This window comes from Lactuca saligna, chromosome 4 (assembly GCF_052625555.1).
Source record: "Lactuca saligna cultivar CGN05327 chromosome 4, ASM5262555v1, whole genome shotgun sequence".
NCBI classification, from domain to species: Eukaryota; Viridiplantae; Streptophyta; class Magnoliopsida; order Asterales; family Asteraceae; genus Lactuca; species Lactuca saligna.
The window spans coordinates 145,775,996-145,791,347 of record NC_136420.1 but is presented as its reverse complement, the minus strand read 5'-3'; positions in this window follow the sequence as shown (position 1 = coordinate 145,791,347).

Genomic DNA, 15,352 nt, shown 5'->3' with positions numbered 1-15,352 from the left:
AAAAATATGGTTTATACTTTGCTTTTCTGGGCAATTGTATTTTTCTGTAATGGTTTATGAGTTTACGGTCAAGTTTATGGCCCAATGGGTGTTTACGACCGTAAACCCATTTATGGCACATATTCCCCTAATATATATATATATATATATATATATATATATATATATATATATATATATATATATATATATATATATATATATATATATATATATATATATATATATATATATATAGAGTGTACGGCAAAAAGAGAGAGAAAAGAGAGTGTGTTAGTGTGTGTGAATCTTGTATCCGAAACTTCATTCTAATCAATACATTCAAGATTCATCATATTCTTCTTCTCATTCTCTTCTATTTGATCTGACATCATCCGTTTGATTGAGATTCCGCACCATCAAACAGATCTGGTTGATACACAGGCATATTAGAGACTTACAAGCGGATCAAATTGATAAGGGGGAGAATTAAAAATTAATTAAAAAAATCAAACAAAAATCACAAGAATTCAAAAATGAAACAAAAATCAGAAAAATTTAAAAACAAAAAAAAATTAGTGTTATTTCTGTTTTATTTCTTGTTCAGAAAAATCAAAAATCCAAAAATATTTTTTTTTTGTTTTAATTTGTGTGCTTAGTTTTCTTTTAGTTTTGTTTTTTCTTGAAAAGTAAATTCAGGTGAAGATGAATCTCATGGAGTTTGTGCCGAAGATTTCTGAGCCAAGGCTTCATCCGTGTAAGTCAAAATAGTTCAATAGACAATCACATGTGATTATGCCAATCATGTAATGTGATTATGTTAACCTAGTAATGTGGTAAGAATGTTATGTAGTTCATGATAAATTCTAATACAAATACGAACTTTCTTTATGATACAAATCAAAGTATACGTCCATACGATTCCAAAAGTATAGAGAACGTCTTAATCTGACTTCGCATGAAGAAGTTGTGATAAACCAAACACTATAAATCTCTATAGTAAGAGGAATTTGAACTAGACTTAGAATTAGCTATTTAAGTCTAAAAGAGAGTTTTAGTACTCATAAATACCTACGCGTGCATATAGATAACGTTAAAAACATAATTCATATACAAAAGTTATGGCATTCCAAAGATTTAGTTTTTTACACCCTAAACTAGCTAATTCATGACGTGCGTTTTATGACGCTCACGAAATTCTGTCATAATTCGGAATCTAGAAGCTGCAAGAGGATAAGATCCAATTCACGACGTGAGTTTTATGACACTCATGACGTGAGGAGTCATTCTGTCATAATTCGGAATCTAGAAGATGCGAAAGGATAGGATCCAAAATTCCCGATGTGAGTTTTATGACACTCATGACGTGAGGAGTCACATGGCCACCTTCCGAAGCTAGGGACGCAAATGGCAAGTCTACGGAGTGAATCAGGCAAACTCCCGACGTGAGTCTTATGACACTCATGACGTGAGTGTCATAAAATCCTACTATAAATAGCAAGATCGACCCATTCACTTCCTTACACCATTTCACTTCTTCCTCTCTTACTTACTGGAGCCCTCTTGCATCCCGAGCCCCGACGAACTCGCACGCTGACTATTTCGCTTAGATATCATAAAAATCACGCTACTAAGGTGAATTTCATGGCCCCACTTTCTAATATTTCGGGGGAAAACGCATGCTATATATTATATATATGTTATTTTTATGTCTATATGATAGTATATTAGTATCAACATAGATTGTTATAATAACCAGAATATAGTTATTTTTTATATTAAAATATACAACTATCGTAACGTTATTAAAATGTTATTGTTATAGTTGTATATTAAAATAGATCTTGAGTTATACTTAGGATTCTATATATATTTTGTGTGCGATATAGTTCCAAAGTTATATTCGGAAGTTTTATATGTTAAGTTATATAGTATGTTGCAATTAACAGTTTTATGTCAAGATAAAACTAGATATGTTATATGTTGTTATTATTAGTTTTATGTCAAGATAAAATAAGATATGTTATATGTTGTTATTATAGGTTTTATGTCAAGATAAAATTGGATATATTGTTATTGTTAGTTTTATGTCAACATAAAACTAGAAATGTTATATGTTTTTATTATTGGTTTTAGGTCAAGATAAAACCTGTTTTTTACTTTAAGATATAGCTGTTATACTACCTAAATATTATGAAGTTAGGAGTAATGTTTAAAAGAAAAGTCTAGTAACTTAAGGTTTTAGACATGAAGATGCTTTTGTTGTTAGAGCTATAGGAAGCCGTCAAAGTCTACATGCGCAATTGTATTCATCAACTAAGATTGAGGATCTTAGTGGAAATCCTATGAACTGTAACCGTTAATCCCGTGTGAGCGAGGAAGTCGTGTATAATTAGTATACGGGCTAACCACCCCACTTGTGACTGTTAGCTACAGTTAACCAAAAACAAGTGATGAACTATCCTTTTATTTGTTATTGTTTCAGCGTCGATGAAGCGTACGATGTTGTTTCTCATGTTAAATCGTGAGTATATTTGTTCTCATGGTAAATCATGAGTGTATTGTTCTATCAGAGGTATTATGTCATAGCAGCGGCTATAGGCTCATGGTAGCATACTGTTAGAAACATTATACCTTGTCGTATACAAGTATTAATGTTAAGTATAAGTTATCCCCTACTTATACCTTAAGATTAAGAAATGTTTTGGTATAACACTTAATTGATAAGTATACAATTATACCCAATGTTGGAGAGTCAAAATGATACTTTCAAAACTGTACTTTTGAATGTGTAAAAATGTATTATTTTATGTAGTCAAAACCTGTGGACTCACAAACTTTATGTTGATGTATTTTAAAATGCATGTGTTTTCAGAAACTTGAAAAGCGGGTATGTATTTGAATAGGAGAAGTTTTACTAATATCTTTTTGTTCTTTAAGAAGCGTGTCATAGTCGGATATTATGTAATAGGAAAAAAAATATGTAACTTTCAATCATCAATAAAGGTATGTTATTTAAGTATTGTTCAATGTATGTTATATAACTGTGATACGAAAAATGACGTTACACTACCCGGTGTTTCCGCTGACTGTCGGGGTGTGACAAATTGGTATCAGAGCTATTAACTATAGTGAACTAGTACTTTCTTAGGAAAGCACGTCTATAGGTTAGGGCTTACTCTATTACATTTAGGTATATCCCTAAGCCTATAAATAAAAAGTATTATTAATTATACTACGGAAGGACTACTTACGGGAGTGGTGACAAGCATAGACATGTCAATTTGGGTTGCTGGATTTCAGAACGGCTATATGCTAAAATGATCCTGCCCTTTCGACAGTCCTGACTGGCCGGAGCCTTATCAGATAGACCTGAAGTAACAAACAATAGTAAAAGCATGAATACAATAAATAAGAATATAGAGTCATATATAAAGACTTAGACCCGCGATGAGAATACACCTTAATACCCGGAATGTTTTTGATCTCAAGGATTTAGATCAAATATTCCAACTAAAGTTTATATGTGCATAGATCCTATCATAACTACGTGTAGGTGCACAACTATATTTTATTATGATCAAATCATATGAACTATTTAATTTGGGAGAAATATTTGATAGACTAAAACTTTTGGTGATCCAAAATGTATAGGAATTCGACATGGCACATTCACGAGAATGGATAATCATCCAGGATACGGATGAAGAAGATGAACTTTCATTTCCCAGGATGGTAGGCGATCCTTACTACCCTATAAATCCAACCACCTTTCATCCAATACCTTCTGATGATGGAGCACCTTTACCTTCCAATGAATGGGAAGAGAGTGAACCAATGGAAGAGAGCGAACCAATGGAGTAAACAGAATCGGTGGCATCATCTCTACAACCACTGAACACTCTTTATCGTCAAGTTCCAGGATGAGCAAAGATGAAACGCACAGCACGTAAATCCATACCAATATGGAAAAAGATTAAGAAGAATCAGAAGGCGACATCTTCAGGAAGTCATATAGCTCAAGATTGTCACACCCCCAAACCGAGGATGGAGGAAACGTCCGGGGGTGGAGGACTTCATGTATAGCATCATAACCACAATTTTAATAGTAATTTAAGCAAACACAACCAACATATATGTAATTGAAAAAGTTACATCACTTGTATGAATTACATGTTTCAAAATCAATTACAATATGTTGCTAAAATATGAAAAGTTTGACGCCTTAACGTCCCATCCTCAAAAGCACTTGATAACCTGATTAGTGTTTTCCTGTGAATACAAGTTGTTTGAAAAGTGTCAACACAAAGGTTGGTGAGTTCATAAGCTTTTATTAATAAACTTAGTAGGAGTATTTCACATGTAAATGTCGCGTTTGTTTCAGAAAAATCCGGTATTTCCCTTGAAATCCGAGAAATGTAGCCTTATAACCAAAGACTAGAGTGTATGAGAAATCATCGTTTCTTAGTAACAATGTTGTGAGTTTAAAATGTTATGGAAAGTAAAATTTCTTTTATCAACCTAAAACCTACTTCGGTTTTATGAGACCCCGTAAACTTCATGAATTGTTATCCCCCTAAGTGAGTCGCTATAATCATACTGTGACTATGTGAACCTGCCACAACGTTTCTCAGGCGTCGCGAAAATGAAATGACATTTGTCACCCGTAGACCTGCAGGTCCCACTGTAGCCAGCAGCAAGGTGTAGGGTGTCAAACCCAATATAGATCTATATACAAGTATCACGTTCTCCCTCAAGGAGATTCTGATTATAACTACCAGGAATTATATCCCGCACTCGGACGTACGGGGAGAGAGAGAGAGTCTCACAACATAGGTTAACAAGTTTACGTGAAATGCGTGTGAATATAAATCTTTCTTGTATGGATGTACCCTTTTTGTACGAGTGCGTTGAGTGATGTATCATAAACTATACCTATTATAGTTTATCTAAAATGTATGTAATATGTATGAATTCTTTTATGGAAATGTATTAGTATTGTGAATTTATCAAACTATACTTTTTATAGTCTAATAATACGTGTTCCAAAATGAATGAATAATATTTAATATTTAATATGAATGTCTTAGTTTCAGTTCATAATGATAATCTAACAAGGAAACACATACAAATACTAAAACTTATGATTATACACTTTGCTCAACATAATACAAAGTGTTATGATATTTACATGCTGTTGGCAAAATTTAGCAATTCTGCCCGGTTTTGGAAAAATCATAGAAAAATCATACGAAGTCGAAAATTAGATCCGTAAATTCTGAGAGTTCACAAAATGTGTCTAGTTTGCTCATAATTTTTATCACAAATTAATATGACCTCTAACTTGGTTTAAAAAGTCCATAATCACAGACTGGTCCGGATTGTTGTTTGAAATGATAGGCAGTTTTGTAAAAATCACCATAAATTGTAGAAAAATCGTATGGAGATGTGCAAGTAGCCATTTTAAAGCTAAAGACTTGAACTATTTGCACCTTGTACAGTTTTGAAAAAAAAAATATTTAAGATGCCCAAAACAGTCCGTGAATGGAGTTGAACTTTTCTGATGAAGGCTGTTAGAAAAATTTTGATAGGTTCTTAGTGTTTTAACTTGTATTCACCCCCTGAAAACTTGAGAAATCATGAAAATGTAGGGGTATGAACTCACCTTGAGTGATTTCAGTAGATGATTGTTGAAGAATGGAAGTGTTTAATTCAAGAACACTTGGAGATGCCTTGAAGGTTTTCGAGAATCTAACATCATAGTTAGGGAGTTTGTGTAAGCAACCAAAGATTTGAGTAGAATGAAGTGAAATAGTAATAGGGAGGATGAATTTTTACTTACTAGGTGTGGAAGAACACTTGAAATCAGCCTTGGATCTCGAAAATTTGTGTAGAAGAGTTTGAGAGAAAAAGTGGTGTTTGTTACTTAGTGGAATGAGAGAAATGAGAGAAAATGAGGAGTGTGGTTGTTTGTTCCAGCTCAAAAACGTGGGAGTGAGTGAAATTTGAGTGTAAGGGAACATTGAAGTGACATAGGTAAGGTGGGGAGGTATGGCTGGTCATAGAGTGGGTGTGGGGTGGTTGCTTGTGTCATAAGTTAAGGCAAAGTCAACACTCTACCTTAAATAAATCCCCCATTAAATCTTTATTATTTAATTAATGATTTTTATAAAAATATGTTTAAATTATGAATATTTAGGGTTTATTATGTTAAAATAAAATTTCTGGAGAAAATCCCGCTTTAAAATCACGAAAAACGGGCTTAAAACGTTAAAAATATCAAAAATGGGCTGAAAATGACAAAAATGCGAAGCCTGGCCGAGGTTCGGCCCTCTTATGCTGAACCGAGAGAGAGAGGGAGGCGGAACCGAGAGAAGAAGAAGAGAGAAGGGAAGGAGCCGAGAGGAGAGGAGAAGGAGGGAAGAAACCGAGAGGTGGGAGGGGACAGAGGAGCGCGCGAGGCAGAGAGTGAGAAGAGAGCAGAGAGTGAGAGGCGGAGCAGAGAGTGAGAAGAGAGCAGAGAGTGAGAAGCGGAGCAGAGAGTGAGAAGAGAGCAGAGAGTGAGAAGCGGAGCAGAGAGGCGGAGTCGGACCGAGAGGGAGGATAGCGGACAGAGAGTGAGAAGCGAACAGGGAGCGAACAGAGAGGCGGAGGCGGACCGAGAGGGACCGACCGCTCGGTTGTGAACAGTACTCTCGGTTTCGGTTCCTCCTGGGCGAGTTCGGTCTCGGTTCTCTTAGCCACCAGAGGCTCGGCCTCTGGTCCTAAGAAGCCTCTCATTCCGGTTTCGGTTCCTAAAGCCTATTTTTCTCGTTTTCGCCCCGTTTTAAGCCGTTTTTGACCCGGTTAAGGGCCGGAATGACCCGAATGATTCCAAAAAGTTACGGGAAACTTTTGAGAGAGATTTGGGAGAGATTTCTCACACTTGGAGAGATTTGGGAGAGATTTGACATTCTTGGAGAGATTTCTCATACAAAGAGATATTTGTGAGAGATTTCACATACGTGGAGAGATTTGGGAGAGATTTAACATTCTTGGAGAGATTTCTCATATAGAGAGATATTTGAGAGAGTTTTCACATACTTGGAGGGATTTGGGAGAGATTTAACATTCTTGGAGAGATTTCTCATATAGAGAGATATTTGAGAGAGATTTCACCTACTTAGAGAGATTTGGGAGAGATTTGACATTCTTGGAGAGATTTCTCATACAGAGAGATATTTGAGAGAGATTTCACATACATGGAGAGATTTGGGAGAGATTTGACATTCTTGGAGAGATTTCTCATACAGAGAGATATTTGAGAGAGATTTCACATACTTGGAGAGATTTGACATAGACAGAGATAGAGTGAAAATGATTGAGAGAGGATCCATGTGGGACAGTTGTGAGTGTCCGGCACCGCAATGCATGGTTCGTAAACCCTGTTAAGCCTTGTTTAAGGATCTTACACATTCCCGATGAGTATGCAACATGGTTTTCATCAGTTTAATTCACCGATTAGTACTAAGGCTTAGGAAATTTTTAACACAAAACTTTTCTCTAGTGATGTTTTCCCATTAATATAGCAAGTTATACAATACGAACATAACACCAACCCTAATACACAAGGTTTAATAGAGTTGACCGGCTTGACTTGATGACTTGACTTGACTCAAGATTGACGATTGTCACATCATCCCCCCGTTAGAGGGAATTTCGTCCCGAAATTTAAATTCGGCTGGGACTTCAAGGGTTTGGGAAAAGATGTGGATATTCTTGTTTCATTTGATTTTCACGTTCCCAGGTAAACTCAGGCCCTCGTTTCGCGTTCCAACGAACCTTCACTATGGGAATGCGACTTTGTTTTGTTCTCTTGATCTCTCGATCCATGATCTCGACGGGTTCCTCCACAAAGTGGAGATTTTCATTAACTTCAATTTCTTCAAGCGGTACTACGAGTGTCTCGTCAGACAGACACTTCTTTAAGTTGGACACGTGGAAGATAGGGTGCACATTACTAAGTTCTCGTGGTAGTCGGAGTTTGTACGCCACAGGACCAATCCTAGCAAGGATTTCGAACGGACCGATGTACCTTGGGTTTAGTTTCCCCCGTTTACCAAAACGTATCACCCCTTTCCAGGGGGAAACTTTTAGTAGTACCCGGTCTCCGACCTGGAATTCTAAAGGTTTGCGTCGCTTATCCGCGTAACTCTTTTGTCGATCACGAGATGCTTTTAGTCTTTCACGAATTTGAATGATCTTTTCTGTGGTTTCCCTTATGATTTCCGGCCCCGTAAGGGTGCTATCAGGGACTTGCCCTCTGGCTAGCTGAGTATCTCCAACTTCGGCCCAACACAGTGGTGATCTACACTTGCGGCCGTAGAGAGCTTCGAATGGAGCGACTCCAATGCTAGTGTGATAACTGTTATTATAAGAGAATTCGATAAGCGGTAGATGGGTATCCCATGCCTTACCAAAATCTATCACACAGGCTCTCAGCATGTCTTCCAACGTCTGGATGGTTCTCTCGCTTTGTCCGTCCGTTTGTGGATGGTAGGCCGTACTCATGTCTAACCTGGTTCCCAGAGACTTTTGTAGGGACTGCCAGAAACGCGAGGTGAATCTACTATCTCGATCCGAGATAATGGATGTTGGTACACCATGTAGTCGCACGATCTCCTTAATGTACGTCCTGGTCAACTTTTCCATCTTGTCTGTTTCCTTTATTGGCAGGAAGTGCGCGGACTTGGTTAATCTGTCGACAACCACCCATATGGTATCCATCCCACCTGATGTCTTAGGCAGTTTGGTTACGAAGTCCATGGTTATTCGCTCCCACTTCCACTCGGGTATATCTGGTTGTTGAAGTAGTCCTGATGGCTTCTGATATTCCACCTTGACCTTGGCGCAAGTGAGGCACTTGCTCACATAAGTAGCAATTTCAGCCTTCATGTTTGGCCACCAGTATAACCTTTTGAGGTATAGATACATCTTATCTGACCCCGGATGAATGGAGTATCGAGTCTTGTGGGCCTCGTCCATTACAACGTCTCGGTACCCACCGAACTTCGGTGTCCAGATTCGATTCATGAGATAACGAGCTCCATCCCCTCTGACTTCCAAGTTCTTATCCATCCCCCTTAGTGCTTCGCTTGCCACGTTTTCTGGTTTCAGGGCTTCTAATTGGGCGTCCTTGATCTGAGTGGCCAGTTGGGAGTGGATGGTCATGGCTAGGGATTTTACTCGGCGACCCGAGTATTCTTTCCTGCTTAAGGCATCGGCTACTACATTAGCCTTGCCTGGGTGGTAGCGAATTTCACATTCGTAGTCATTCAGTAATTCCACCCATCTTCTTTGGCGCATGTTTAGTTCTTTCTGATTGAGAATGTGCTGAAGACTTTTGTGATCAGTGAAAATGGTGCACTTGGTGCCGTAGAGGTAGTGCCTCCAAATCTTCAGGGCGAACACCACAGCTCCCAATTCAAGGTCGTGGGTTGTGTAATTAACTTCATGTGTCTTCAGTTGTCTTGATGCATAAGCGATGACTTTTCCCCTTTGCATGAGCACACAGCCGAGGCCTTGATTTGAAGCATCGCAATACACCACAAAATCATTAGTTCCTTCTGGAAGAGACAAGACTGGTGCGCTGCATAGGGCTTGCTTTAGTGTCTGGAAGGCGGCTTCTTGTTTATCTTCCCATTCGAACACCACCCCTTTCTGAGTCAAGGTGGTGAGAGGCTTAGCGATTTTGGAGAAGTTTTGTATGAATCTTCGATAGTAGCCTGCGAGTCCCAAAAACTGTCGGATTTCTGTCGGCGTTGTAGGTGTTGACCAATCTTCGATTGCTTTGATCTTCGAGGGGTCCACATGTATTCCTTCTTTGCTTACTACGTGGCCAAGGAATCCTACTTCTCGAAGCCAAAATTCACACTTTGAGAATTTAGCGTAAAGCTTCTCGGTTCTTAAAACCTCCAGAACTAGTCGCAAGTGATGTCTGTGCTCTTCTTCGCTCCTCGAATAGACCAAGATATCGTCGATGAATACGATGACGAATTTATCCAAGAAGGGTCGACACACTCGATTCATTAAATCCATGAACACTGCGGGCGCGTTAGTTAATCCGAATGGCATCACTACAAACTCATAGTGCCCATAGCGAGTTCTGAATGCCGTCTTGGGGATATTCTCTTCTTGAACTCGCAGTTGATGATAGCCCGACCTCAGGTCGATTTTTGAAAAGTAGCTGGCTCCTTGGAGCTGGTCGAAGAGGTCATCGATTCGGGGTAGGGGATAACGGTTCTTGATAGTGAGTTTTTTTAGTTCTCGATAGTCTATGCACATGCGAAAAGACCCATCCTTCTTCTTTACAAATAAGACTGGTGCACCCCAAGGTGAGAAGCTTGGCCTGATGAACCCTTTGCTCAATAGTTCATTCAATTGGCTGGATAGTTCTTGCATTTCTGCCGGTGCTAAGCGATAGGGAGCCCTGGCGACGGGGGTAGCTCCTGGGATTAAGTCGATCCGAAATTCGACTTGTCGTGCGAGTGGTACACCAGGCAGATCGTCTGGGAAAACATCAGGGAAGTTGCATACTTCTGGAATTTCTTTGATGTCCTTCACCTCCTGTTTCTTGTCTACGATGTGGGCTAAGAAAACCTGGTATTGCTTTCGGAGGTACTTTTGGGTTTTAACACAAGAGATGATTTGTAGGTTCGCACTAGGTTTATTGCCATAGACGGTGAGAACGTTGCCATTCGGCAGATTGAGGCAGACGGCCCTTTCGTAACATAGAATGTCGGCACGATGAAGGCTTAACCAATCCATACCAATGATTATATCGAAGCTTTTTATGGTGACCGGCATAAGGTCGATTTTGAACAAATGGTTGTCTAGAGTGAGAGTACACCCTATGTAAATATCATTAGCGCGCTCAACCTTTCCATTTGCCATTTCTACGATGTAAGAATCTTCTAGTGGTTGAGAATTTTGCTTAAGTATATGTTTGAATTGGTGACTTATGAAACTCCTTTCTGCCCCACTATCGAAAAGTACGCATGCATAAGAGTTATTGAGGAGGAACGTACCAGTAACCACAGAGGGATCCTTGACTGCTTCTCCCTGCCCTAAAGTTAGGACTCTCCCTACACTCCCAGCATTAGGGGCTCGTGCCTTGGGGCAGTTCCTCCTGAAGTGTCCCGTTTCACCACACCCATAGCAGGCTTGGCTTGCTCCAGTGTTGGTGGTCGTAGCGACTTGTGTGGCGGGTTGGGTAGTCGCTCTACAGAATCGGGCAGTGTGCCCCTTTTTGTTACAGTTATTGCAGTGTAACTCTCGACAAGCACCGTTATGGTGGTAGTTACACTTGTTACACTTGGGAAGAGTTCCTGTATACTGTTTCGGTGGCGCTGGAGCGACAGCAGTAGTGGCGGCGCGAACAGCAACAATCGGTTGCTTTTTGGCGGGGTCCTGAGTTGGTTGTTTCCTTTTATTTCCCCAGAACTTCCTCTTGTTGTTCCCTCCTTTTGTTCGGTCGGTGGTGGTTATCACGGTACCACGGCTAGCCCTGTGATCTATGAGTTGTTGTGCCAATTCCTTGGCACTCTCGAAGGTAGTGGGTTTCGAGGCCAAGACACTATCTTGAATCTGGGATGATAGGCCCCAGAGATATCGTTCCACCTTCTTCTCTTCTGGAGTGACCATTGTTGGACAGAGGAGTGCTAGGTCGTTGAAACGGGCGGTATAAGTTTCAAGATCAGTGCCTGTCATCCTGAGGTTCCAAAGTTCTTCTTCAAGTTTTTGTATTTCGCCCCTCGGGCAGTATTCCTTTAACATTAGAGCTTTCAAATCCTCCCAGCCGATCGCGTTAGCTACTGCAGGAGTAAGTGACTTAACTCGGCCATTCCACCAAGTGAGTGCTTTTCCAGTGAAAGTGAATGCCGCAAACTTGACCTTGCTCGCTTCGGGACAAGCGCAGATTTCAAAAACTGCCTCGGTCCTTTCGAACCATTGAACCAGTGTGATAACGCCCCCGCTTCCATTGAAAGGATCGGGTTTGCCATTCGTGAAGTCTTTGTAAGAGCACTCCCTCGTACGCCCCGTACTGTCCCCATGAATGGAATTTGTAGCTCCGGATCCAGAACCGCCGGAACCATGTGTTCCCATTTGCGACATTGCTGCCGCCACGGCTGCCGTTACTGCAGCCTGGAACATTGCAGGATCAAACTGCGGAGGTGCTGGTGGAGGCGGCACTGGGTTGCTGGAAGGCCTTGGTCTTTTCCTTGGTGGCATGGTTCTGTCATAAAAAAATGACTAGTCGGTAAGACTTCAATAGTGATAACGAGTCGAGTGTTACTGGTTTCATCCCTCTTGTATTTTATCATAACTTTATTATTCGTAAACTGTTTGTGTGATCAGGTTATGATGTATAGTGCCAAACATTCAATAAATAAAACACAAGCCAAATTTCATTGATAACTTTTAGTACATAACGTTTAGAGAGAAAAGTTTGACCTCATAGGGGTCTGCATTACATCATTACAAAAGGTAGTTTTTTTTTTGGCATTACAAAAGCCCTTTGAATAGTGTAATCACATAGTCGCAGGGTCGACCTACATACAAGGAGTAGCACCAACGCGTACTCATAAAATTCTACTACTAAGACGGGAGAATAGCAACGAGTTCTAATCACTGCGACCCTTCTTTGACGGAGGCTGCGATGATGTCGATGCGCCCTGTAGTTCCGCCAATTTGCGTTCGGCTGCAACCATTCTCTCTTCGAGTGCCATGTATCTTTCCCGATACTCTCTCGTTTCTGCTTGAGCCGCGAGAAGGTCTCGAATGAGTTGGTCTCGGTGGTGGGAGTCTCGTTCCAGGTTTCTGGTGCGATCCGTAGTAGACTGTACAATGGCACTTAATTCCCGGACCTGATCTGTCGTTGTCCTACCACGATCATCCATTCTTGCCATTTGTTGTATCGTGACGGGGAGAGCCCTGTCAGCCGGTCCACCATGAGTGAGATCATAGAAACCTCGTTGGTAGTCATATGGTGACCGTTGGCGTTGTTGTCGGCTCCATCTTTCGATCGTTGTTACCCAAGGGGGTTCAGGTCCGTTGTAACCAAAACGGTGCACGGGTACCCTCGCGATGTAGGGAGGGTTGAATACTTCTGGTGGTTCCTCCGCTTCGTTCCCAACCATGACTACCTCATCACCTTCCTCTTCTTCCTCTTCTTCCTGGTCGTCTTCCTCTTCTTCTCCTTGTTCGTCTTCCTCCTCGGGCTCCTCCTCGGGATCCTCTTCGGGATCCTCCTCGGGCTCGTCTTCGATCCATCCCGCATTTCCCTGATTGGGAAAATAGGGGTCCTCGGGTATGTGAAATCCTGCCATGTCGTCTGCACGAGAAACGGGATTAAGAAGTACGTATCGGAAGATAATAATTTGGCGCTATAGAAACGTACAAATACTCATATAGTATTTTTAAATGTTTATATTTGGTTCTTAGCGTGTTCTTTATGGAGTGTAATTAGGTTTTCAGATTTGTCGCTCATTACAACTATTCCTTAGTGTGCGTAAGTTACTTCAGAACTGATTACACATGCTAAGGCGTATTAATAATGTTCGACTCCTCCTCTTTCAATTTATGTTCTCCTAAGTTATGACACCATGCTAGTATAGAATGCATGCAAGTACACTTTAAAACAAGAAATTATTTGTTTTCTAAAAGTACAACTCTTTAAATCACTTTAAGAATCAGAGACTTTTAGTCCCAAATGTGTTTATAGTTTGCATATCTTATGTGGTTGACATACTTAATTCACTATAAACCATGCTCTGATACCAATCTGTCACACCCCCAAACCGAGGATGGCGGAAACGTCCGGGGGTGGAGGACTTCATGTATAGCATCATAACCACAATTTTAATAGTAATTTAAGCAAACACAACCAACATATATGTAATTGAAAAAGTTACATCACTTGTATGAATTACATGTTTCAAAATCAATTACAATATGTTGCTAAAATATGAAAAGTTTGACGCCTTAACGTCCCATCCTCAAAAGCACTTGATAACCTGATTAGTGTTTTCCTGTGAATACAAGTTGTTTGAAAAGTGTCAACACAAAGGTTGGTGAGTTCATAAGCTTTTATTAATAAACTTAGTAGGAGTATTTCACATGTAAATGTCGCGTTTGTTTCAGAAAAATCCGGTATTTCCCTTGAAATCCGAGAAATGTAGCCTTATAACCAAAGACTAGAGTGTATGAGAAATCATCGTTTCTTAGTAACAATGTTGTGAGTTTAAAATGTTATGGAAAGTAAAATTTCTTTTATCAACCTAAAACCTACTTCGGTTTTATGAAACCCCGTAAACTTCATGAATTGTTATCCCCCTAAGTGAGTCGCTATAATCATACTGTGACTATGTGAACCTGCCACAACGTTTCTCAGGCGTCGCGAAAATGAAATGACATTTGTCACCCGTAGACCTGCAGGTCCCACTGTAGCTAGCAGCAAGGTGTGGGGTGTCAAACCCAATATAGATCTATATACAAGTATCACGTTCTCCCTCAAGGAGATTCTGATTATAACTACCAGGAATTATATCCCGCACTCGGATGTACGGGGAGAGAGAGAGAGTCTCACAACATAGGTTAACAAGTTTACGTGAAATGCGTGTGAATATAAATCTTTCTTGTATGGATGTACCCTTTTTGTACGAGTGCGTTGAGTGATGTATCATAAACTATACCTATTATAGTTTATCTAAAATGTATGTAATATGTATGAATTCTTTTATGGAAATGTATTAGTATTGTGAATTTATCAAACTATACTTTTTATAGTCTAATAATACGTGTTCCAAAATGAATGAATAATATTTAATATTTAATATGAATGTCTTAGTTTCAGTTCATAATGATAATCTAACAAGGAAACACATACAAATACTAAAACTTATGATTATACACTTTGCTCAACATAATACAAAGTGTTATGATATTTACATGCTATTGGCAAAATTTAGCAATTCTGCCCGGTTTTGGAAAAATCATAGAAAAATCATACGAAGTCGAAAATTAGATCCGTAAATTCTGAGAGTTCACAAAATGTGTCTAGTTTGCTCATAATTTTTATCACAAATTAATATGACCTCTAACTTGGTTGAAAATGTCCATAATCACAGACTGGTCCGGATTGTTGTTTGAAATGATAGGCAGTTTTGTAAAAATCACCATAAATTGTAGAAAAATCGTATGGAGATGTGCAAGTAGCCATTTTAAAGCTAAAGATTTGAACTATTTGCACCTTGTACAGTTTTGAAAACAAAAATATTTAAGATGCCCAAAACAGTCCGTGAATGGAGTTGAACTTTTCTGATGAAGGCTGTTA